The sequence below is a fragment of the Synchiropus splendidus genome, chromosome 8 (genome assembly GCF_027744825.2).
Source record: "Synchiropus splendidus isolate RoL2022-P1 chromosome 8, RoL_Sspl_1.0, whole genome shotgun sequence".
Lineage (NCBI taxonomy): Eukaryota > Metazoa > Chordata > Actinopteri > Syngnathiformes > Callionymidae > Synchiropus > Synchiropus splendidus.
This window is the reverse complement of record NC_071341.1, coordinates 3143752-3166952: the sequence shown is the minus strand read 5'-3', so window position 1 is coordinate 3166952 and position 23201 is coordinate 3143752.

Genomic DNA, 23201 nt, shown 5'->3' with positions numbered 1-23201 from the left:
GTTAACAACTTTGGAAAAACACTTCAGATAGCATAGATTTGATGTGCAACTACTAGAAAGACCCTTTCTGCTATAGTGGGAGGTGCAAATTTCATGTTCTGAAGCTTCCCTGCAAAGTTATGGCAAAATGCAGAAAACGCGTTTTCAGCCTGAGATAAGGTCAATTCCGGAACGCCAAACATAAAAATGTTGATAACTTTCGAAAAACACTTCAGACAGCTTAGATATCATGTGCAACTACTAGAAAGACCCTTTCTACTATACTGGGAGGTGAAAATTTCATGTTCTGAAGCTTCCCTGCAAAGTTATGACCCAATGCGTAAAACACGTTTTCAGCCTGAGATAAGGTCGATTCCGGAACGCCAAACATAAAAAAGTTAATAACTTTTGAAATACACTTCAGACAGCTTCGATTTAATGTGAAACTACTAGAAAGACCCTTTCTGCTACAGTGGGTGGTGAAAATTCGATGCTCTTAAGCTTCCCTGGAAAGTTATGGTACAATGCGTAAAACGCGTTTTCAGCCTGAGATAAGATCGATTCCGGAACGCAAACATAAAAATGTTGATAACTTTGGAAAAACACTTCAGACAGCTTAGATTTGTTGAGCAACTACTAGAAAGACCCTTTCTACTACAGTGGAAGGTGAAAATTTCATGTTCTGAGGCTTCCCTGCAAAGTTATGGCACAATCCAAATAAGACGTTTTCAGACTGAGATAAGGTGGGTTCCGGAACGCCAAACATAAAAATGTTGATAACTTTGGAATAACACTTCAGACAGCTTAGATTTGATGTGCAACTACGAGAAAGACGCTTTCTGCTATAGTGGGAGGTGAAAAATTCATGTTCTAAAGGTTCCCTGCAAAGTTATGGCACAATGCGTAAAACGCGTTTTCAGCCTGAGATAAGGTTGATTCTGGAACGCCATACATAACAATGTTGATCACTTTGGAAAAACAAATCAGACAACTTAGATTTGATGTGCAACTACTAGAAAGACCCTTTCTGCTATAGTGGTGGGTTAAAATTTCATGTTCGGAAGCTTCCATGCAAAGTTATGGCACAATGCAGACAACGCGTTTTCAGCCTGAGACAAGGTGGTTTCCGAAACGCCAAACATAAAAATGTTGATAACTTTCGAAAAACACTTCGAACAGCTTAGATCTGATGTGCAACTACTAGAAAGACCCTTTCTGCTATAGTGGGAGGTGAAAATTTCATGTTCTGAAGCTTCCTTGCAAAGTTATGGCACAATGCAGAAAATTCGTTTTCAGCCTGAGATAAGGTGGGTTCCGGAACGCCAAACATAAAAATATTGATAACTTTGGAAAAACACCTCAGACAGCTTAGATTTGATGTCCAACTACTAGAAAGACCCTTTCTGCTGTAGTGGGAGGTCAAAATTTCATGTTCTGAAGCCTCCCTAGAAAGTTATGGGACAATGCAGAAAACGCGTTTTCAGCCTGAGATAAGGTGGGTTCCGAAACGCCAAACGTAAAAATGTTGATAACTTTCGAAAAACACTTCAGACAGCTTAGATTTGATGTGCAACTGCTGGAAAGACCTTTTCTGCTATAGTGTTAGGTCAAAATTTCATGTTCTGAAGCTTCCCTGGAAAGTTATGGGACAATGCAGAAAACAATTTTTCATCCTGAGATACGGTCGATTCTGTAACAGCTTAGATCTGATGTGCAACTACTAGAAAGACGCTTTCTGCTATAGTGGGAGGTGAAAATTTCATGTTCTGAAGCTTCCTTGCAAAGTTATGGCACAATGCAGAAAATGCGTTTTCAGCCTTAGATAAGGTTGATTCCGGAACGCCAAACATAAAAATGTTGATAACTTTGGAAAAACACTTCAAACAGCTTAGATTTGATGTGCAACTACTAGAAAAACCCTTTCTGCTATAGTGGGAGGTGAAAATTTTATTTTCTGAAGCTTCCCTGCAAAGATATGGCACAATGCAGAAAACGCGTTTTCAGCCTGAGATAAGGCGGGTTCCGGAACGCCAAACATAAAAATGTTGATAACTTTGGAAAAACACTTCAGACAGCTTCGATTTGATGTGCAACTACGAGAAAGACCCTTTCTGCGATAGTGGGAGGTGAACATTTCATGTTCTGAAGCTTCCCTGAGAAGTTATGGCACAATGCAGAAAACGCGTTTTCAGCCTGAGATAAGGTGGTTTCCGAAACGGCAAACGTAAAAATGTTGATCACTTTGGAACAACACTTCAGACAGCTTAGATTTGATGTGCAACTACTAGAAAGAGCCTTTCTGTTATAGTGGGAGGTCGAAATTTCATGTTCTGAAGTTTCCCTGGAAAGTCATGGGACAATGCAGAAAACGATTTTTCATCCTGAGATAAGGTCGATTCCGGAACACCAAACATAAAAATGTTGATAACTTTCGAAAAACACTTCGGACAGCTTAGATCTGATGTGCAACTACTAGAAAGACCCTTTCTGCTATAGTGGGAGGTGAAAATTTCATTTTCTGAAGCTTCCCTGCAAAGTTATGGCACAATGCGTAAAAAGCGTTTTCAGTCTAAGATAAGGTCGATTCCGGAACGCCAAACATAAAAATGTTGATAACTTTGGAAAAACACTTCAAACAGCTTAGATTTGATGTGCAACTACTAGAAAGACCCTTTCTGCTATAGTGGGAGGTGAAAATTTCATTTTCTGAAGCTTCCCTGCAAAGATATGGCACAATGCAGAAAACGCGTTTTCAGCCTGAGATAAGGCGGGTTCCGGAACGCATAACATAAAAATGTTGATAACTTTAGAAAAACACTTCAGACAGCTTCGATTTGATGTGCAACTACGAGAAAGACCCTTTCTGCGATAGTGGGAGGTGAACATTTCATGTTCTGAAGCTTCCCTGAGAAGTTATGGCACAGTGCAGAAAACGCGTTTTCATTCTGAGATAAGGTGGGTTCCGAAACGCCAAACGTAAAAATGTTGATCACTTTGGAACAACACTTCAGACAGCTTAGATTTGATGTGCAACTACTAGAAAGACCCCTTCTGTTATAGTGGGAGGTGGAAATTTCATTTTCTGAAGCTTCCCTGCAAAGTTATGGCACAATGCGTAAAACGCGTTTTCAGCCTGAGATAAGGTCGATTCTGGAACGCCAAACATAAAAATGTTGATAACTTTGGAAAAACACTTTAGACAGCTTAGATTTGATGTGCAACTACTAGAAAGACCCTTTCTGCTATAGTGGGAGGTGAACATTTCATGTTCTGAAGCTTCCCTGCAAAGTTATGGCACAATGCGTAAAACGCGTTTTCAGCCTGAGATAAGGTCGATTCCGGAACGCCATACATAAAAATGTTGATAACTTTGGAAAAACACTTCAGACAACTTCGATTTGATGTGCAACTACTAGAAAGACCCTTTCTGCTATAGTGGGAGGTGAACATTTCATGTTCTGAAACTTCCCTGAGAAGTTATGGCACAGTGCAGAAAACGCGTTTTCAGCCTGAGATAAGGTGGGTTCCGAAACGCCAAACGTAAAAATGTTGATAACTTTGGAAAAACACTTCAGACAGCTTCGATTTGACGTGCAACTACGAGAAAAACCCTTTCTGCGATAGTGGGAGGTGAACATTTCATGTTCTGAAGCTTCCCTGAGAAGTTATGGCACAATGCAGAAAACGCGTTTTCAGCCTGAAATAAGGTGGCTTCCGAAACGCCAAACGTAAAAATGTTGATCACTTTGGAACAACACTTCAGACAGCTTAGATTTGATGTGCAACTACTAGAAAGAGCCTTTCTGTTATAGTGGGAGGTCGAAATTTCATGTTCTGAAGTTTCCCTGGAAAGTCATGGGACAATGCAGAAAACGATTTTTCATCCTGAGATAAGGTCGATTCCGGAACACCAAACATAAAAATGTTGATAACTTTCGAAAAACACTTCGGACAGCTTAGATCTGATGTGCAACTACTAGAAAGACCCTTTCTGCTATCGTGGGAGGTGAACATTTCATGTTCTGAAGCTTCCCTGAGAAGTTATGGCACCATGCAGAAAATGCGTTTTCAGCCTGAGATAAGGTTGATTCCGGAACGCCAAACATAAAAATGTTGATAACTTTGGAAAAACACTTCAAACAGGTTAGATTTGATGTGCAACTACTAGAAAAACCCTTTCTACGATAGGGGGGAGGTGAAAATTTCATTTTCTGAAGCTTCCCTGCAAAGTTATGGCACAAAGCGTAAAAAGCGTTTTCAGTCTAAGATAAGGTCGATTCCGGAACGCCAAACATAAAAATGTTGATAACTTTGGAAAAACACTTCAAACAGCTTAGATTTGATGTTCAACTACTAGAAAGACCCTTTCTGCTATAGTGGGAGGTGAAAATTTCATTTTCTGAAGCTTCCCTGCAAAGATATGGCACAATGCAGAAAACGCGTTTTCAGCCTGAGATGAGGCGGGTTCCGGAACGCCAAACATAAAAATGTTGATAACTTTGGAAAAACACTTCAGACAGCTTCGATTTGATGTGCAACTACGAGAAAGACCCTTTCTGCGATAGTGGGAGGTGAACATTTCATGTTCTGAAGCTTCCCTGAGAAGTTATGGCACAGTGCAGAAAACGCGTTTTCAGCCTGAGATAAGGTGGGTTCCGAAACGCCAAACGTAAAAATGTTGATCACTTTGGAACAACACTTCAGACTGCTTAGATTTGGTGTGCAACTACTAGAAAGACCCTTTCTGTTATAGTGGGAGGTGAAAATTTCATGTTCTGAAGCGTCCCTGCAAAGTTATGGCACAATGCGTAAAACGTGTTTTCAGCCTGAGATAAGGTCGATTCCGGAACGCCAAACGTAAAAATGTTGATAACTTTGGAACAACACTTCAGACAGCTTAGATTTGATGTGCAACTACTAGAAAGACCTTTTCTGCTAAAGTGGGAGGAGGAAATTTCATTTTCTGAAGCTTCCCTGCAAAGTTATGGCACAATGCGTAAAACGCGTTTTCAGCCTGAGATAAGGTCGATTCTGGAACGCCAAACATAAAAATGTTGATAACTTTGGAAAAACACTTCAGACAGCTTAGATTTGATGTGCAACTACTAGGAAGACCCTTTCTGCTATAGTGGGAGGTGAACATTTCATGTTCTGAAGCTTCCCTGAGAAGTTATGGCACAATGCAGAAAACGGGTTTTCAGCCAGAGATGAGGTCGATTCTGGAACGCCAAACATAAAAATGTTGATAACTTTGGAAAAACACTTCAGACAGCTTAGATTTGATGTGCAACTACTAGAAAGACCCTTTCTGCTATAGTGGGAGGTGAAAATTTCATGTTCTGAAGCTTCCTTACAAAGTTATGGCACAATGCAGAAAATGCGTTTTCAGCCTGAGATAAGGTTGATTCCGGAACGCCAAACATAAAAATGTTGATAACTTTGGAAAAACACTTCAGACAGATTAGATTTGATGTGCAACTACTAGAAAAACCCTTTCTGCTATAGTGGGAGGTGAAATTTTCATTTTCTGAAGCTTCCCTGCAAAGTTATGGCACAAAGCGTAAAAAGCGTTTTCAGCCTGTGATAAGGTCGATTCCGGAACGCCAAACATAAAAATGTTGACAACTTTGGAAAAACACTTCAGACAGCTTAGATTTGATGTGCAACTACTAGAAGGACCCTTTCTGCTATAGTGGGAGGTTATAATTTCATGTTCTGAAGCTTCCCTGCAAAGATATGGCACAATGAAGAAAACGCGTTTTCAGCCTGAGATAAGGTGGGTTCCGGAACGCCAAACATAAAAATGTTGATAACTTTGGAAAAACACTTCAGACAGCTTAGATTTGATGTGCAACTACTAGAAAGACCCTTTCTGCTATAGTGGGAGGTGAACATTTCATGTTCTGAAGCTTCCCTGCAAAGTTATGGCACAATGCGTAAAACGCGTTTTCAGCCTGAGATAAGGTGGATTCCGGAACGCCATACATAAAAATGTTGATAACTTTGGAACAACACTTCAGACAGCTTAGATTTGATGTGCAACTACGAGAAAGACCCTTTCTGCTATTGTGGGAGGTGAAAAATTCATGTTCTAAAGGTTCCCTGCAAAGTTATGGCACAATGCGTAAAACGCGTTTTCAGCCTGAGATAAAGTTGATTCCGGAACGCCATACATAACAATGTTGAGAACTTTGGAAAAACACATCAGACAGCTTAAATTTGATGTGCAACTACTAGAAAGACCCTTTCTGCTATAGTGGTAGGTTAAAATTTCATGTTCGGAAGCTTCCATGCAAAGTTATGGCACAATGCAGACAACGCGTTTTCAGCGTGAGATAAGGTCGATTCTGGAACGCCAAACATAAAAATGTTGATAACTTTCGAAAAACACTTCAGACAGCTTAGATTTGATGTGCAACTACTAGAAAGACCCTTTCTGCTATAGTGGGAGGTGAACATTTCATGTTCTGAAGCTTCCCTGAGAAGTTATGGGACAATGCAGAAAACGATTTTTCAGCCTGAGACAAGATGGGTTCCGAAACGCCAAACATAAAAATCTTGATAACTTTCAAAAAACACTTCGGACAGCTTAGATCTGATGTGCAACTACTAGAAAGACCCTTTCTGCTATAGTGGGAGGTGAAAATTTCATGTTCTGAAGCTTCCTTGCAAAGTTATGGCACAATGCAGAAAATGCGTTTTCAGCCTGAGATAAGGTTGATTCCGGAACGCCAAACATAAGAATGTTGATAACTTTGGAAAAACACTTCAGACAGCTTAGATTTGATGTGCAACTACTAGAAATACCTTTCTGCTCTAGTGGGAGGTGAAAATTTCATGTTCTAAAGCTTCCCTGCAAAGTTATGGCAAAATGCAGAAAACGCGTTTTAAGCGTGAGATAAGGAGAGTTCCGGAACGCCAAACATAAAAATGTTGATAACTTTGGAACAACACATCAGACAGCTCAGATTTGATGTGCAACTACTAGAAAGACCATTTCTGCTATAGTGGGAGGTGAAAATTTCATGTTCTGAAGCTTCCCTGCAAAGTTATGGCACAATGCACAAAACGCGTTTTCGGCCTGAGATAAGGTCGATTCAGGAACACCAAACAAAAAAATGTTGAAAACTTTCGAAAAACACTTCAGACAGCTTAGATTTGATGTACAACTACTAGAAAGACCCTTTCTGCTACGGTGGGAGGTGAAAATATCATGTTCTGAAGCTTCCCTGCAAAGTTATGGCACAATGCGTAAAACGCGTTTTCAGCCTGAGATGAGGTTGATTTCAGAACGCCAAACATAAAAATGTTGATAACTCAGGAAAAACTCAACAGACAGCATAGATTTGATGTGCAACTACTAGAAAGACCCTTTCTGTTACAGTGGGAGGTGAAAATTTCATGTTCTGAAGCATCCCTGCAAAGTTATGGCACAATGCAGAAAACGCGTTTTCAGCCTGAGATAAGGTCGATTCCGGAACACCAAACATAAAAATGTTGATAACTTTCGAAAAACACTTCGGACAGCTTAGATCTGATGTGCAACTACTAGAAAGACCCTTTCTGATATAGTGGGAGGAGAAAATTTCATGTTCTGAAGTCTCCCTGCAAATTTATGGCACAATGCAGAAAACGCGTTTTCAGCCTGAGATAAGGTGGGTTCCAGAACGCCAAACATAAAAATGTTGATCACTTTGGAAAAACACTTCAGACAGCTTAGATTTGATGTGCAACTACTAGAAAGACCCTTTCTGCTATAGTGGGAGGTGAAAATTTCATGTTCTGAGGCTTTCCTGCAAAGTTATGGCAAATTGCGTAAAATGCGTTTTCAGCCTGAGACAAGGTTGTTTCTGGAACGCCAAACATAAAAATGGTGATAACTTTGGAAAAACACTTCAAACAGCTTAGATTTGACGTGCAACTAGTAGAAAGACCCTTTCTGCTATAGTTAGAGGTGACAATTTTATGTTCTGAAATTTCCCTAAAATGTTATGGCACAATGCAGAAAAAACGTTTTCAGTCTGAGATAAGGTTGATTCCGGAACGCCAAACATAAGAATGTTGATAACTTTGGAAAAACACTTCAGACAGCTCAGATTTGATGTGCAACTACTAGAAAGACCCTTTCTGCTGAAGTGGGAGGTGAAAATTTCATGTTCTAAAGATTCCCTGCAAAGTTATGGCACAATGCAGAAAACGCGTTTTAAGCGTGAGATAAGGTGAGTTCCGGAACGCCAAACATAAAAATGTTGATAACTTTGGAACAACACACCAGACAGCTTAGATTTGTTGTGCAACTACTAGAAATACCTTTCTGCTCTAGTGGGAGGTGGAAATTTCATGTTCTAAAGCTTCCCTGCAAAGTTATGGCACAATGCAGAAAACGCGTTTTAAGCGTGAGATAAGGAGAGTTCCGGAACGGCAAACATAAAAATGTTGATAACTTTGGAACAACACATCAGACAGCTTACATTTGATGTGCAACTACCAGAAAGACCATTTCTGCTATAGTGGGAGGTGAAAATTTCATGTTCTGAAGCTTCCCTGCAAAGTTATGGCAAAATGCACAAAACGCGTTTTCGGCCTGAGATAAGGTCGATTCAGGAACACCAAACAAAAAAATGTTGAAAACTTTCGAAAAACACTTCAGACAGCTTAGATTTGATGTACAACTACTAGAAAGACCCTTTCTGCTACGGTGGGAGGTGAAAATATCATGTTCTGAAGCTTCCCTGCAAAGTTATGGCACAATGCGTAAAACGCGTTTTCAGCCTGAGATGAGGTTGATTTCAGAACTCCAAACATAAAAATGTTGATAACTCAGGAAAAACTCAACAGACAGCATAGATTTGATGTGCAACTACTAGAAATACCCTTTCTGATATAGTGGGATGTGAAAATATTATGTTCTGAAGCTTCCCTGCAAAGTTATGGCACAATGCAGAAAACGCGTTTTCAGCCTGAGATTAGGTGGGTTCCAGAACGCCAAACATAAAAATGTAGATAACTTTGGAAAAACACTTTAGACAGCTTAGATTTGTTGTGCAACTACTAGAAAGACCCTTTCTGCTCTAGTGGGAGGTGAAAATTTCATGTTCTAAAGCTTCCCTGCAAAGTTATGGCACAATGCAGAAAACACGTTTTTTGCCTGAGATAAGGTCGATTCCGGAACGCCAAACATAAAAATGTTGATAACTTTGGAAAAAGACTTCAGACAACTTAGATTTGATGTGCAACTATTAGAAAGACCCTTTCTGCTATAGTGGGAATTGAAAATTTCATGTTCTGAAGCTTTCCTCCAAAGTTATGGCACAATGCAGAAAACGCGTTTTCAGCCTGAGATTAGGTCGATTCTGGAACGCCAAACAAAAAAATGTTGATAACTTTGGAAAAACACTTCAGACAGCTTAGATTTGATGTGCAACTATTAGAAAGACCCTATATGCTATTGTGGGAGGTGAAAATTTCATGTACTGATGCATCCATGCAAAGTTATGGCACAATGCCGAAACAGCGTTTTCAGCCTGAGATAAGGTCGATTCCGGAACGCCAAACATGAAAATGTTGAAAACTTTGGAAAAACACTTCAGACAGCTTCGATTTGATGTGCAACTACAAGAAAGACCCTTTCTGCAACAGTGGGAGGTTAAAATTTCTTATTCTGAAGTTTCCTGCAAAGTTATGGCACAATGCAGAAAACGCGTTTTCAGCTTGAGATAAGGTGGGTTCCAGGACGCCAAACATAAAAATGTTGAAAACTTTGGAAAAACACTTCAGACAGCTTAGATTTGATGAGCAACTATGAGAAAGACCCTTTCTGCTATAGTGGAAGTTTAAAATTTCATGTTCTGAAGCTTCCTTGCAAAGTTATGGCACAATGCGGAAAAAAAGGTTTTCAGCCTGAGATAAAGTCGGTTCCGGAACGCCAAACATAAAAATGTTGATAACTTTGGAAAAACACTTCAGACAGCTTAGATTTCACGTGAAACTACTTGAAAGACCCTTTCTGCTATAGTGGGAGGTGAAAATTTCATGTTCTGAAGCTTCCCTGCAAAGGTATGGCACAATGCAGAAAACGCGTTTTCAGACTGAGATAAGGTGGGTTCCAGAACGCCAAACATAAAAATGTTGATAACTTTGGAAAAACTCTTTAGACAGCTTAGATTTGATGTGCAACTACTCGAAAGACCCTTTCTGCTATAGTGGGAGTTGAAATTTTCATGTTCTGAAGCTTTCCTGCAAAGTTATGGCACAATGCGGAAAACGCGTTTTCAGCCTGAGATAAGGTTGATTCCGGAACACCAAACATGAAAGTGTTGATAACTTTGGAAAAACAATTCAAACAGCTTCGATTTGATGTGCAACTACTAGAAAGACCCTTTCTGCTATCGTGGGAGGTGAAAATTTCATGTTCTGAAGCTTCCCTGCAAAGTTATGTCACAATGCAGAAAACGCGTTTTCAGCCTCACATAAGGTCGATTCCGGAACGCCAAACATAAAAATGTTAATAACTTCGGAAAAACACTTCAGACAGCTTAGATTTGATGTGCAACTACTAGAAAGAACCTTTCTGCTATAGTGGGAGGTCAAATTTTTTTGTTCTGAAGCTTCCCTGCAAAGTTATGGCACAATGCAGTAAACGCGTTTTCATCCTCACATAAGGTCGATTCCGGAACGCCAAACATAAAAATGTTGATAACTTCCGAAAAACACTTCAGACAGCTTAGATTTGATGTGCAACTACTCGAGAGACCCTTTATGCTATAGTGGGAGGTGAAAATGTCATGTTCTGAAGCTTCCCTGCAAAGTTATGGCACAATGCAGAAAACGCGTTTTCAGCCTGAGATAAGGTTGATTCCGGAATGCCAAACATAAAAATGTTGATAACTTTTGAAAAACACTGCAGACATCTTAGATTTGATGTGCAACTACGAGAAAGACCCTTTCTGCTACAGTGGGAGGTTAAAATTTCATGTTCTGAAGCTTCCCTGCAAAGTTATGGCACAATGCAGAAAACGCGTTTTCAGCCTCACATAAGGTCGATTCCGGAACGCCAAACATAAAAATGTTGATAACTTCCGAAAAACACTTCAGACAGCTTAGATTTGATGTGCAACTACTCGAGAGACCCTTTATGCTATAGTGGGTGGTGAAAATGTCATGTTCTGAAGCTTCCCTGCAAAGTTATGGCACAATGCAGAAAACGCGTTTTCAGCCTGAGATAAGGTGGATTCCGGAACGCCAAACATAAAAATGTTGATAACTTTTGAAAAACACTTCAGACAGCTTAGATTTGATGTGCAACTACAAGAAAGACCCTTTCTGCTATAGTGGGTAGTGAAAATTCCATGTTCTGAAGCTTCCCTGCAAAGTTATGGCACAATGCGTAAAACACGTTTTCAGGCTGAGATAAGGTCGATTTCAGAACGGCTAACATAAAAATGTTGCTAACTTTGGAAAAACACTTCAGACAGCTTAGATTTGATGTGCAACTACTAGAAAGACCCTTTCTGCTATAGTGGGAGGTTAAAATTTCATGTTCTGAAGCTTCGCTGCAAAGTTATGGCACAATGCAGAAAACGCGTTTTCAGCCTGACAAAAGGTGGGTTGCGGAACGCCAAACATAAAAATGTTTATAACTTTGGAAAAACACTTCAGACAGCTTAGATTTGATGTGCAACTACTAGAAAAACCCTTTCTGCTATAGTGGGATGTTTAAATGTCATGTTCTGAAGCTTCCCTGCAAAGTTATGGCACAATGCAGAAAACTCGTTTTCAGCATGAGACAAGGTCAATTCCGGAAAGCCAAACATAAAAATATGATAACTTTGAAAACACACTTCAGACAGCTTAGATTTGATGTGCAACTACTAGAAAGACCCTTTCTGCTATAGTGGGAGGTGAAAATTTCATATTCTGCAGCTTTCCTGCAAAGTGATGGCACAATGCAGAGAACGCGTTTTGAGCCTGAGATAAGGTTGATTACGTAGCGCCAAACATAAGAATGTTGATGACTTTGGAAAAACACTTCAGACAGGTTAGATTTGATGTGCAACGACTAGAAGAACCCTTTCTGCTATAGTGGCAGGTTAAAATTTCATGATCTGAAGCTTCCCTCCAAAGTTATGGCACAATGCAGAAAACGCGTTTACAGCCTGAGATAAGGTGGGTTCCCGAACACCAAACATAAAAATGTTGATAACTTTGGAAAAACACTTCAGACTGCTTAGATTTGATGTGCAAGTATGAGAAAGACCCTTTCTGCTATAATGGGAGGTGAAAATTTCATGTTCTGAAGCTTCCCTGCAAAGTTATGGCACAATGCAGAAAACGCGTTTTCAGCCTGAGATAAGGTTGATTCCGGAATGCCAAACATAAAAATGTTGATAACTTTCGAAAAACACTTCAGACAGCTGAGATTTGATGTGCAACTACTAGAAAGAACATTTCGGCGATAGTGGGAGGTGTAAATTTCATGTTCTGAAACTTCCCTGCAAAGTTATGGCACAATGCAGAAAACACGTTTTCAGCATGAGACAAGGTCAATTCCAGAACGCCAAACATAAAAATATGATAACTTTGGAAAAACACTTCATACACGTTAGATTTGATGTGCAACTACTAGAAAGACCCTTTCTGCTATCGTGGGAGGTGAAAATTTCATGTTCTGAAGCTTCCCGGCAAAGTTATGGCACAATGCAGAAAAGGCGTTTTCAATAAGGTGCGATCCGGAACGCCAAACATAAAAATGTTGATATCTTTCGAAAAACACTACAGACAGCTAAGATTTGATGTGCAACTACTAGAATGACCCTTTCTGCTACAGTGGGAGGTTAAAATTTCAAGTTCTGAAGCTTCCCTCCAAAGTTATGGCACAATGCAAAAAAAGCGTTTAGAGCCTGAGATAAGGTTGATTCCGGAACGCCAAACATAAAAATGTTGATAACTTTGGAAAAACACTTCAGACAGCTTCAATTTGATGTGCAACTACTAGAAAGACCCTTTCTACTATAGTGGGAGGTGAAAATTTGATATTCTGAAGCTTCCCTGCAAAGTTATGAAACAATGTGTACAAGGCGTTTTCAGCCTGAGATAAGGTCGATTCTGGAACGCCAAACAAAAAAATGTTGATGACTTTGGAAAAACACTTCAGACAGCTTAGATTTGATGTGCAACTATTAGAAAGACCCTATATGCTATTGTGGGAGGTGAAAATTTCATGTACTGATGCATCCCTGCAAAGTTATGGCACAATGCCGAAAAAGCGTTTTCAGCCTGAGATAAGGTTGATTCCGGAACGCCAAACATGAAAATGTTGATAACTTATGAAAGACACTTCAGACTGCTTAGATTTGATGTGCAACTACTAGAAAGACCCTTTATGCTATTTTGGGAGGTTAAAATTTCATGTTCTGTAGCTTCCCTGCAAAGTTATGGCACAATGCAGAAAACGCGTTTTCAGCCTGAGATAAGGTCGATTCCGGTACGGCAAACATAAAAATGTTAATAACTTCGGGAAAACACCTCAGACTGCTTAGATTTGATGTCCAACTACTAGAAAGACCCTTTCTGATATAGTGGGTGGTGAAAATTTATTGTTCTGAAGCTTCCCTGCAAAGTTATGGCACAATGCAGAAAACGCATTTTCAGCCTGAGATAAGGTGGGTTCCGGAACGCCAAACATAAAAATGTTGATAACTTTCGAAAAACACTTCAGACAGCTGAGGTTTGATGTGCAACTACTAGAAAGACCCTTTGTGCTATAGTTGGAGGTGAAAATTTCATGTTCTGAAGCTTCCCTGAAAAGTTATGGCACAATGCAGAAAACGCGTTTTCAGCCTGATATAAGGTGGGTTCCGGAACGCCAAACATAAAAATGTTGATAACTTTGGAAAAACACTTCAGACTGCTTAGATTTGATGTACAACTACTGGAAAGACCCTTTCTGCTATAGTGTGAGGTGAAAATTTGATGTTCTGCAGCTTCCCTGCAAAGTTATGCCACAATGCAGAAAACGCGTTTTCAGCCTTGAGATAAGGTGGGTTCCGGAACGACAAACATAAAAATGTTGATAACTTTCGATAAACACTTCAGACAGCTTAGATTTGATGTGCAACTACTAGAAAGACCCTTTGTGCTATAGTTGGAGGTGAAAATTTCATGTTCTGAAGCTTCCCTGCAAAGTTATGGCACAATGCAGAAAACTCGTTTTCAGCCTTGAGATAAGGTGGGTTCCGGAACGACAAACATAAAAATGTTGATAACTTTCGATAAACACTTCAGACAGCTTAGATTTGATGTGCATCTACGAGAAAGACCCTATCTGCTATAGTGTGAGGTGAAAATTTGATGTTCTGCAGCTTCCCTGCAAAGTTATGCCACAATGCAGGAAACGCGTTTTCAGCCTTGAGATAAGGTGGGTTCCGGAACGACAAACATAAAAATGTTGATAACTTTCGAAAAACACTTCAGACAGCTTAGATTTGATATGCAACTACTAGAAAGACCCTTTCTGCTATAGTGGGAGGTGAAAATTCCATGTTCTGAAGCTTCCCTGCAAAGTTATGGCACAAAAAAGAAAACACGTTTTCAGCCTGATATAAGGTGGGTTCCGGAACGCCAAACATAAAAATGTTGATAATTTTGGAAAAACACTTCAGACAGCTTAGATTTGATGTGCAACTACTAGAAAGACCCTTTTTGCTATAGTTGGACGAGAAAATTTCTTGTTCTGAAGCTTCCCTGCAAAGTTAATGCACAATGCAGAAAACGCGTTTTCAGCCTGAGATAAGGTGGGTTTCCGAACGCCAAAAATAAAAATGTTGATAACTTTCGAAAAACACGACAGACAGCTTAGATTAATATGTGCAACAACTAGAATAACCCTTTCTGATTAGTGGGAGGTGAAAATTTCATGTTCTGAGGCTTCCCTTCAAAGTTATGGCACAATGCAGAAAACGCGTTTTCAGCCTCTTATAAGGTGGGTTCCGGAACGCCAAAAATAAATATGTTGATAACTTTCGAAAAACACTTCAGACAGCGTAGATTTGATGTGCAACTACTAGAAAGACCCTTTCTGCTATAGTATGAAGTGAAAATTTCATGTTCTAAAGCTTCCCTGCAAAGTTATGGCACAATGCAGAAAATGCGTTTTCAGCCTGAGATAAGGTCGATTCCGGAACGGCAAACATAAAAATGTTGATTATTTTGGAAAAACACTTCAGACAGCTTAGATATGATGTGCAATTACATGAAAGACCCTTTCTGCTACCGTGGGAAGTGAAAATTTCATGTTCTGAAGCTTCGCTGCGAAGTTATGGCACAATGCAGAAAACGCGTTTTCAGCCTGAGATAAGGTCGATTCCGGAACGCCAAACACAAAAATGTTGATAACTTTCGAAAAACACTTCAGACAGCTTAGATTTGCTGTGCAACAACTAGAATAACCCTTTCTGATTAGTGGGAGGTGAAAATGTCATGTTCTAAAGCTTCCCTGCAAAGTTATGGCACAATGCAGAAAACGCGTTTTCAGCCTGATATAAGGTGGGTTCCGGAACGCCAAACATAAAAATGTTGATAACTTTGGAAAAACACTTCAGACTGCTTAGATTTGATGTACAACTACTGGAAAGACCCTTTCTGCTATAGTGTGAGTTGAAAATTTCATGTTCTGAAGCTTCCCTGCGAAGTTATGGCACAATGCAGAAAACGCCTTTTCAGCCTGAGATAAGGTCGATTCCGGAACGCCAAACATAAAAATGTTGATAACTTTGGAAAAACACTTCAGACATCTTAGATTTGATGTGGAACTACGAGAAAGACCCTTTCTGCTATAGTGTGAGGTGAAAATTTGATGTTCTGCAGCTTCCCTGCAAAGTTATGCCACAATGCAGAAAACGCGTTTTCAGCCTTGAGATAAGGTGGGTTCCGGAACGACAAACATAAAAATGTTGATAACTTTCGATAAACACTTCAGACAGCTTAGATTTGATGTGCAACTACTAGAAAGACCCTTTGTGCTATAGTTGGAGGTGAAAATTTCATGTTCTGAAGCTTCCCTGCAAAGTTATGGCACAATGCAGAAAACTCGTTTTCAGCCTTGAGATAAGGTGGGTTCCGGAACGACAAACATAAAAATGTTGATAACTTTCGATAAACACTTCAGACAGCTTAGATTTGATGTGCATCTACGAGAAAGACCCTATCTGCTATAGTGTGAGGTGAAAATTTGATGTTCTGCAGCTTCCCTGCAAAGTTATGCCACAATGCAGGAAACGCGTTTTCAGCCTTGAGATAAGGTGGGTTCCGGAACGACAAACATAAAAATGTTGATAACTTTCGAAAAACACTTCAGACAGCTTAGATTTGATATGCAACTACTAGAAAGACCCTTTCTGCTATAGTGGGAGGTGAAAATTCCATGTTCTGAAGCTTCCCTGCAAAGTTATGGCACAATAAAGAAAACACGTTTTCAGCCTGATATAAGGTGGGTTCCGGAACGCCAAACATAAAAATGTTGATAATTTTGGAAAAACACTTCAGACAGCTTAGATTTGATGTGCAACTACTAGAAAGACCCTTTTTGCTATAGTTGGACGAGAAAATTTCTTGTTCTGAAGCTTCCCTGCAAAGTTAATGCACAATGCAGAAAACGCGTTTTCAGCCTGAGATAAGGTGGGTTTCCGAACGCCAAAAATAAAAATGTTGATAACTTTCGAAAAACACGACAGACAGCTTAGATTTGATGTGCAACAACTAGAATAACCCTTTCTGATTAGTGGGAGGTGAAAATTTCATGTTCTGAGGCTTCCCTTCAAAGTTATGGCACAATGCAGAAAACGCGTTTTCAGCCTCTTATAAGGTGGGTTCCGGAACGCCAAAAATAAATATGTTGATAACTTTCGAAAAACACTTCAGACAGCGTAGATTTGATGTGCAACTACTAGAAAGACCCTTTCTGCTATAGTGTGAGGTGAAAATTTGATGTTCTGCAGCTTCCCTGAAAAGTTATGGCACAATGCAGAAAACGCGTTTTCAGCCTGAGATAAGGTGGGTTTCCGAACGCCAAACATAAAAATGTTGATAACTTTGGAAAAACACGTCAGACAGCTTAGATTTGATGTGCAACTCCTATAAAGACCCTTTCTGCAATAGTGTGATGTGAAATTTTCATGTTATGAAGCTTCCCAGAAAAGTTATGGCACAATGCAGAAAAGGTGTTTTCAGCCTGAGATAAGGTGGGTTCCGGAACGCCAAACATAAAAATGTTGATAACTTAGGAAAAACACTTCAGACAGCTTAGATTTGATGTGCAACTACTTGAAAGACCCTTTCTGCAATAGTGTGATGTGAAATTTTCATGTTCTGAAGCTTCCCTGAAAAGTTATGGCTCAATGCAGAAAACGCGTTTTCAGCCTGAGTTAAGGTGGGTTCCGGAACTCCAAACATAAAAATGTTGATAACTTTGGAAAAACACTTCAAACAGCTTAGATTTGGTGTGCAACTACTAGAAAGACCCTTTCTGCTATAGTGGGTGGCGATAATTTCATGTTCTGAAGCTTCCCTGCAAAGTTTTCGCACAATGCGTAAAACGCGTTTTCAGCCTGAGATAAGGTCGATTCCGGAACGCCAAACATAAAAATGTTGATAACTTTGGAAAAACACTTCAGACAGCTTAGATTCGAAGTGTAACTACTAGAATAACCCTTTCTGATTAGTGGGAGGTGAAAATTTCATGTTCTGAAGCTTCCCTGCAAAGTTATGGCACAATGCAGAAAACGCGTTTTCAGCCTGATATAAGGTGGGTTCCGGAACGCCAAACATAAAAATGTTGATTACTTTCGAAAAACACTTCAGACTGCGTAGATTTGATGTGGAACTACGAGAAAGACCCTTTCTGCTATAGTGTGAGGTGAAAATTTGATGTTCTGAAGCTTCCCTGCAAAGTTATGGCACAATGCAGAAAACGCGTTTTCAGCCTGATATAAGGTGGGTTCCGGAACACCAAACATATAATGTTGATAATTTTGGAAAAACACTTCAGACAGCTTAGATTTGATGTGCAACTACTAGAAAGACCCTTTCTGCTATAGTGTGAGGTGAAAATTTGATGTTCTGCAGCTTCCCTGCAAAGTTATGCCACAATGCAGAAAACGCGTTTTCAGCCTTCAGATAAGGTCAATTCCGGAACGCCAAACATAAAAATGTTGATAATTTTGGAAAAACTCTTCTGAGAGCTTAGATTTGATGTGCAACTACTAGAAAGACCCTTTCTGCTATAGTGGGAGTTGAAAATTTCATGTTCTGAAGCTTCTCTGAAAAGTTATGGCACAATGCAGAAAACGCGTTTTCAGCCTGAGGTAAGGTGGGTTTCCGAACGCCAACCATAAAAATGTTGATAACTTTGGAAAAACACGTCAGACAGCTTAGATTTGATGTGCAACTCCTATAAAGACCCTTTCTGCAATAGTGTGATGTGAAATTTTCATGTTCTGAAGCTTCCCTGCAAAGTTTTGGCACAATGCGTAAAACGCGTTTTCAGCCTGAGATAAGGTCGATTCCGGAACGCCAAACATAAAAATGTTGATAACTTTGGAAAAACACTTCAGACAGCTTAGATTCGAAGTGTAACTACTAAAAAGACCCTTTCTGCTAAAGCGGGAGGTGAAAATTTCATGTTCTGAAGCTTCCCTGCAAAATTATGGCACAAAGCAGAAAACACGTTTTCAGCCTGAGATAAGGTCGATTCCGGAACGCCAAACATAAAAATGTTGATAACTTTGGAAAAACACTTCAGACAGCTTAGATTTGATGTGCAACTACTAGAAAGTCCCTTTCTGCCAGAGTGGGAGGTGAAATTTTCATGTTCTGAAGCTTCCCTGCAAAGTTATGGCACAATGCAGAAAACACGTTTTCAGACTGAGATTAGGTGATTTCCGGAACGCCAAACGTAAAAATGTTGATTACTTTGGAAAAACACTTCAGACAGCTTAGATTTGATGTGCAACTACTAGAAAGACCCTTTCTGCTATAGTGGCAGGTGAAAATTTCATGTTCTGAAGTTTCCCTGCAAAGTTATCGGATAATGCGTAAAACGAGTTTTCAGCCTGAGATAAGGTCGATTCCGGAACGCCAAACATAAAAAAGTTGATAACTTTGGAAAAACATTTCAGACAGCTTAGAATTGATCTGCAACTACTAGAAAGACCCTTTCTGCTATTGTATGAGGTGAAAATTTCAGGTTCTAAAGCTTTATGCAAAGTTATGGCACAATGCCTAAAACGCGTTTTCAGCCTGAGATAAAGTGGGTTCCGGAACGCCAAACATAAAAATGTTGATAACTTTGGAAAAACACTTCAGAGAGCTTAGATTTGATGTGCAACTACTAGAAAGACCCTTTCTACGATAGTGGGAGGTTAAAATTTCATGTTCTGAAGCTTCCCTGCAAAGTTATGGCACAATGCAGAAAACACGTTTTCAGCCTGAGATAAGGTGGGTTCCGGAACGCCAAACATAAAAATGTTGAAAACTTTGGAAAAACATTACAGACAGCTTAGATTTGATGAGCAACTACTAGAAAGACCCTTTCTGCTATCGTGGGAGGTGAAAATTTCATGAACTGAATCTTCCCTGCAAAGTTTTGGCACAATGCAGAAAACGCATTTTCAACCTGAGATAAGGTCGATTCCGGAACGTCATACATATAAATGTTGATAACTTTGGAAAAACACTTCAGACAGCTTAGATTTGATATGCAACTACTAGAAAGACCCTTTCTGCTACAGTGGGAGGTTAAAATTTCATGTTCTGAAGCTTCCCTGCGAAGATATGGCACAATGTAGAAAACGCATTTTCAGCCTGAGATAAGGTCGATTCCAGAACGCCACACATAAAAATGTTGATGACTTTGGAAAAACACTTCAGACAGCTTAGGTTTGATGTGCAACTACTAGAAAGACCCTTTCTGCTATAGTGGGAGGTGAAATTTTTATCTTCTGAAGCGTCCCTGCAAAGTTATGGCACAATGCGTAAAACGCGTTTTCAGCCTGAGATGAGGTCGATTCCGGAACACCAAACATAAAAATGTTGATAAATTTGGAAAAACACTTCAGACAGCTTAGATTTGATGTGCAACTACTAGAAAGACCCTTTCTACGATAGTGGGAGGTGAAAATTTCATGTTCTGAAGCTTCCCTGCAAAGTTATGGCACAATGCAGGAAACGCATTTTCAGCCTGAGATAAGGTGGGTTCCGGAACGCCAAAAATGAAAATGTTTATAACTTTGGAAAAACAATTCAGACAGCTTAGATTTGATGTGCAACTACTAGAAAGACAATTTCTGCAATAGTGGGAGGTGAAACTTTAATGTTCTGAAGCTTTCCTTCAAAGTTATGGCACAATGCAGAAAACGCGTTTTCAGCCTGAGACAAGGTGAGTTCCGGAACGCCAAACATAAAAAGGTTGATAACTTTGGAAAAACATTTCAGACAGCTTAGAATTGATCTGCAACTACTAGAAAGACCCTTTCTGCTATTGTGGGAGGTGAAAATTTCATGTTCTGAAGCTTCATGCAAAGTTATGGCACAATGCCTAAAACAGCGTTTTCAGCCTGAGATAAGGTGGGTTCCGGAACGCCAAACATAAAAATGTTGATAACTTTCGAAAAACTCTTCAGACAGATTAGATTTGATGTGCAAGTACTCGAAAGACCCTTTCTGCGACAGTAGGAGGTGAACATTTCATGTTCTGAAGCTTCCCTGCAAAGTTATGGCACAATGCAGAAAATACGTTTTCAGCCTGAGATAAGGTGGGTTCCGGAACGCTAAACGTAAAAATGTTGATAACTTTGGAACAACACTTCAGACAGCTTAGATTTGATGTGCAACTACTAGAAAGACCCTTTCTGCTATAGTGGTAGGTTAAAATTTCATGTTCGGAAGCTTCCATGCAAAGTTATGGCACAATGCAGAAAACGCGTTTTCAGCTTGAGATAAGGACGATTCTGGAACGCCAAACATAAAAATGTTGATAACTTTCAAAAAACACTTCAGACAGCTTAGATTTGATGTGCAACTACAAGAAAGACCTTTTCTGCTATAGTGGGAGGTGAACATTTCATGTTCTGAAGCTTGCCTGCAAAGTTATGGCACAATGCGTAAAACGCGTTTTCAGCCTGAGATAAGGTCGATTCCGGAACGCCATGAATAAAAATGTTGATAACTTTGGAAAAACACTTCAGACAGCTTCGATTTGATGTGCAACTACGAGAAAGACCCTTTCTGCGATAGTGGGAGGTGAACATTTCATGTTCTGAAGCTTCCCTGAGAAGTTATGGCACAATGCAAAAAACGCGTTTTCAGCCTGAGATAAGGTGGGTTCCGAAACGCAAAACGTAAAAATGTTGATCACTTTGGAATAACACTTCAGACAGCGTAGATTTGATGTGCAACTACGTGAAAGACCCTTTCTGCTATAGTGGGAGGTGAAAAATTCATGTTCTAAAGGTTCCCTGCAAAGTTATGGCACAATGCGGAAAACGCGTTTTCAGCCTCAGATAAGGTTGATTCCGGAACGCCATACATAACCATGTTGATAACTTTGGAAAAACACATCAGACAGCTTAGATTTGATGTGCAACTACTAGAAAGACCCTTTCTGCTATAGTGGTAGGTTAAAATTTCATTTTCGGACGCTTCCATGCAAAGTTTTGGCACAATGCAGAAAACGCGTTTTCAGCCTGAGACAAGGACGATTCTGGAACGCCAAACATAAAAATGTTGACAACTTTCGAAAAACACTTCAGACAGCTTAGATTTGATGTGCAACTACTAGAAAGACCCTTTCTGCTACAGTGGGAGGTGAACATTTCATGTTCTGAAGCTTCCCTGAGAAGTTATGGCACAATGCAGAAAATGCGTTTTCTGCCTGAGATAAGGTGGGTTCCGGAATGCCAAGCGTAAAAATGTTGATAACTTTGGAACAACACTTCAGACAGCTTAGATTTGATGTGCAACTACTAGAAAGACCCTTTCTGCTTTCGTGGGAGGTGAAAATTTCATTTTCTGAAGCTTCCCTGCAAAGTTATGGCACAATGCGTAAAACGCGTTTTCAGCCTGAGATAAGGTCGATTCTGGAACGCCAAACATAAAAATGTAGATAACTTTGGAAAAAAACCTCAGACAGCTTAGATTTGATGTGCAACTACTAGAAAGACCCTTTCTGCTTTAGTGGGAGGTGAAAATTTCATGTTCTGAAGCTTCCCTGAAAAGTTATGGCACAATGCAGAAAATGCGTTTTCAGCCCGAGATAAGGTTGTTTCCGGAACGCCAAACATAAAAATGTTGATAGCTTTCGAGAAACACTTCAGACAACTTATATTTGATGTGCAACTACTAGAAAGACCCTTTCTGCTATAGTGGGAGGTGAAAATTTCATGTTCTGAAACTTACCTGCAAAGTTATGGCACAATGCAGAAATCGCGTTTTCAGCCTGAGATAAGGTGGGTTCCGGAACGCCAAACATAAAAATGTTGATAACTTTGGAAAAAACATTTCAGACAGCTTAGATTTGATGTGCAACTACTAGAAAGACTCTTTCTGCTATAGTGGGAGGTGAAAATTTCATGTTCTGAAGATTCCCAGCAAAGTTATGGCATAAAGCAGAAAACGCGTTTTCAGCCAGAGATAAGGTCGATTCCGGAACGCCATACATAAAAATGTTGATAACTTTGGAAAAACACTTCAGACAGCTTAGATTTGATGTGCAACTACTAGAAAGACCCTTTCTGCTATAGTGGGACATGAAAATTTCATGTTCTGAAGCTTCCCAGAGAAGTTATGGCACAATGCAGAAAACGCGTTTTCAGCCTGAAATAAGGTGGGTTCCGAAACGCAAAACGTAAAAATGTTGATCACTATGGAATAACACTTCAGACAGCTTAGATTTGATGTGCAACTACGAGAAAGACCCTTTCTGCTATAGTGGGAGGTGAAAAATTCATGTTCTAAAGGTTCCCTGCAAAGTTATGGCACAATGCGTAAAACGCGTTTTCAGCCTGAGATAAGGTTGATTCCGGAACGCCATACATAACCATGTTGATAACTTTGGAAAAACACATCAGACAGCTTAGATTTGATGTGCAACTACTAGAAAGACCCTTTCTGCTATAGTGGGAGGTGAACATTTCATGTTCTGAAGCTTCCCTGAGAAGTTACGGCACAAT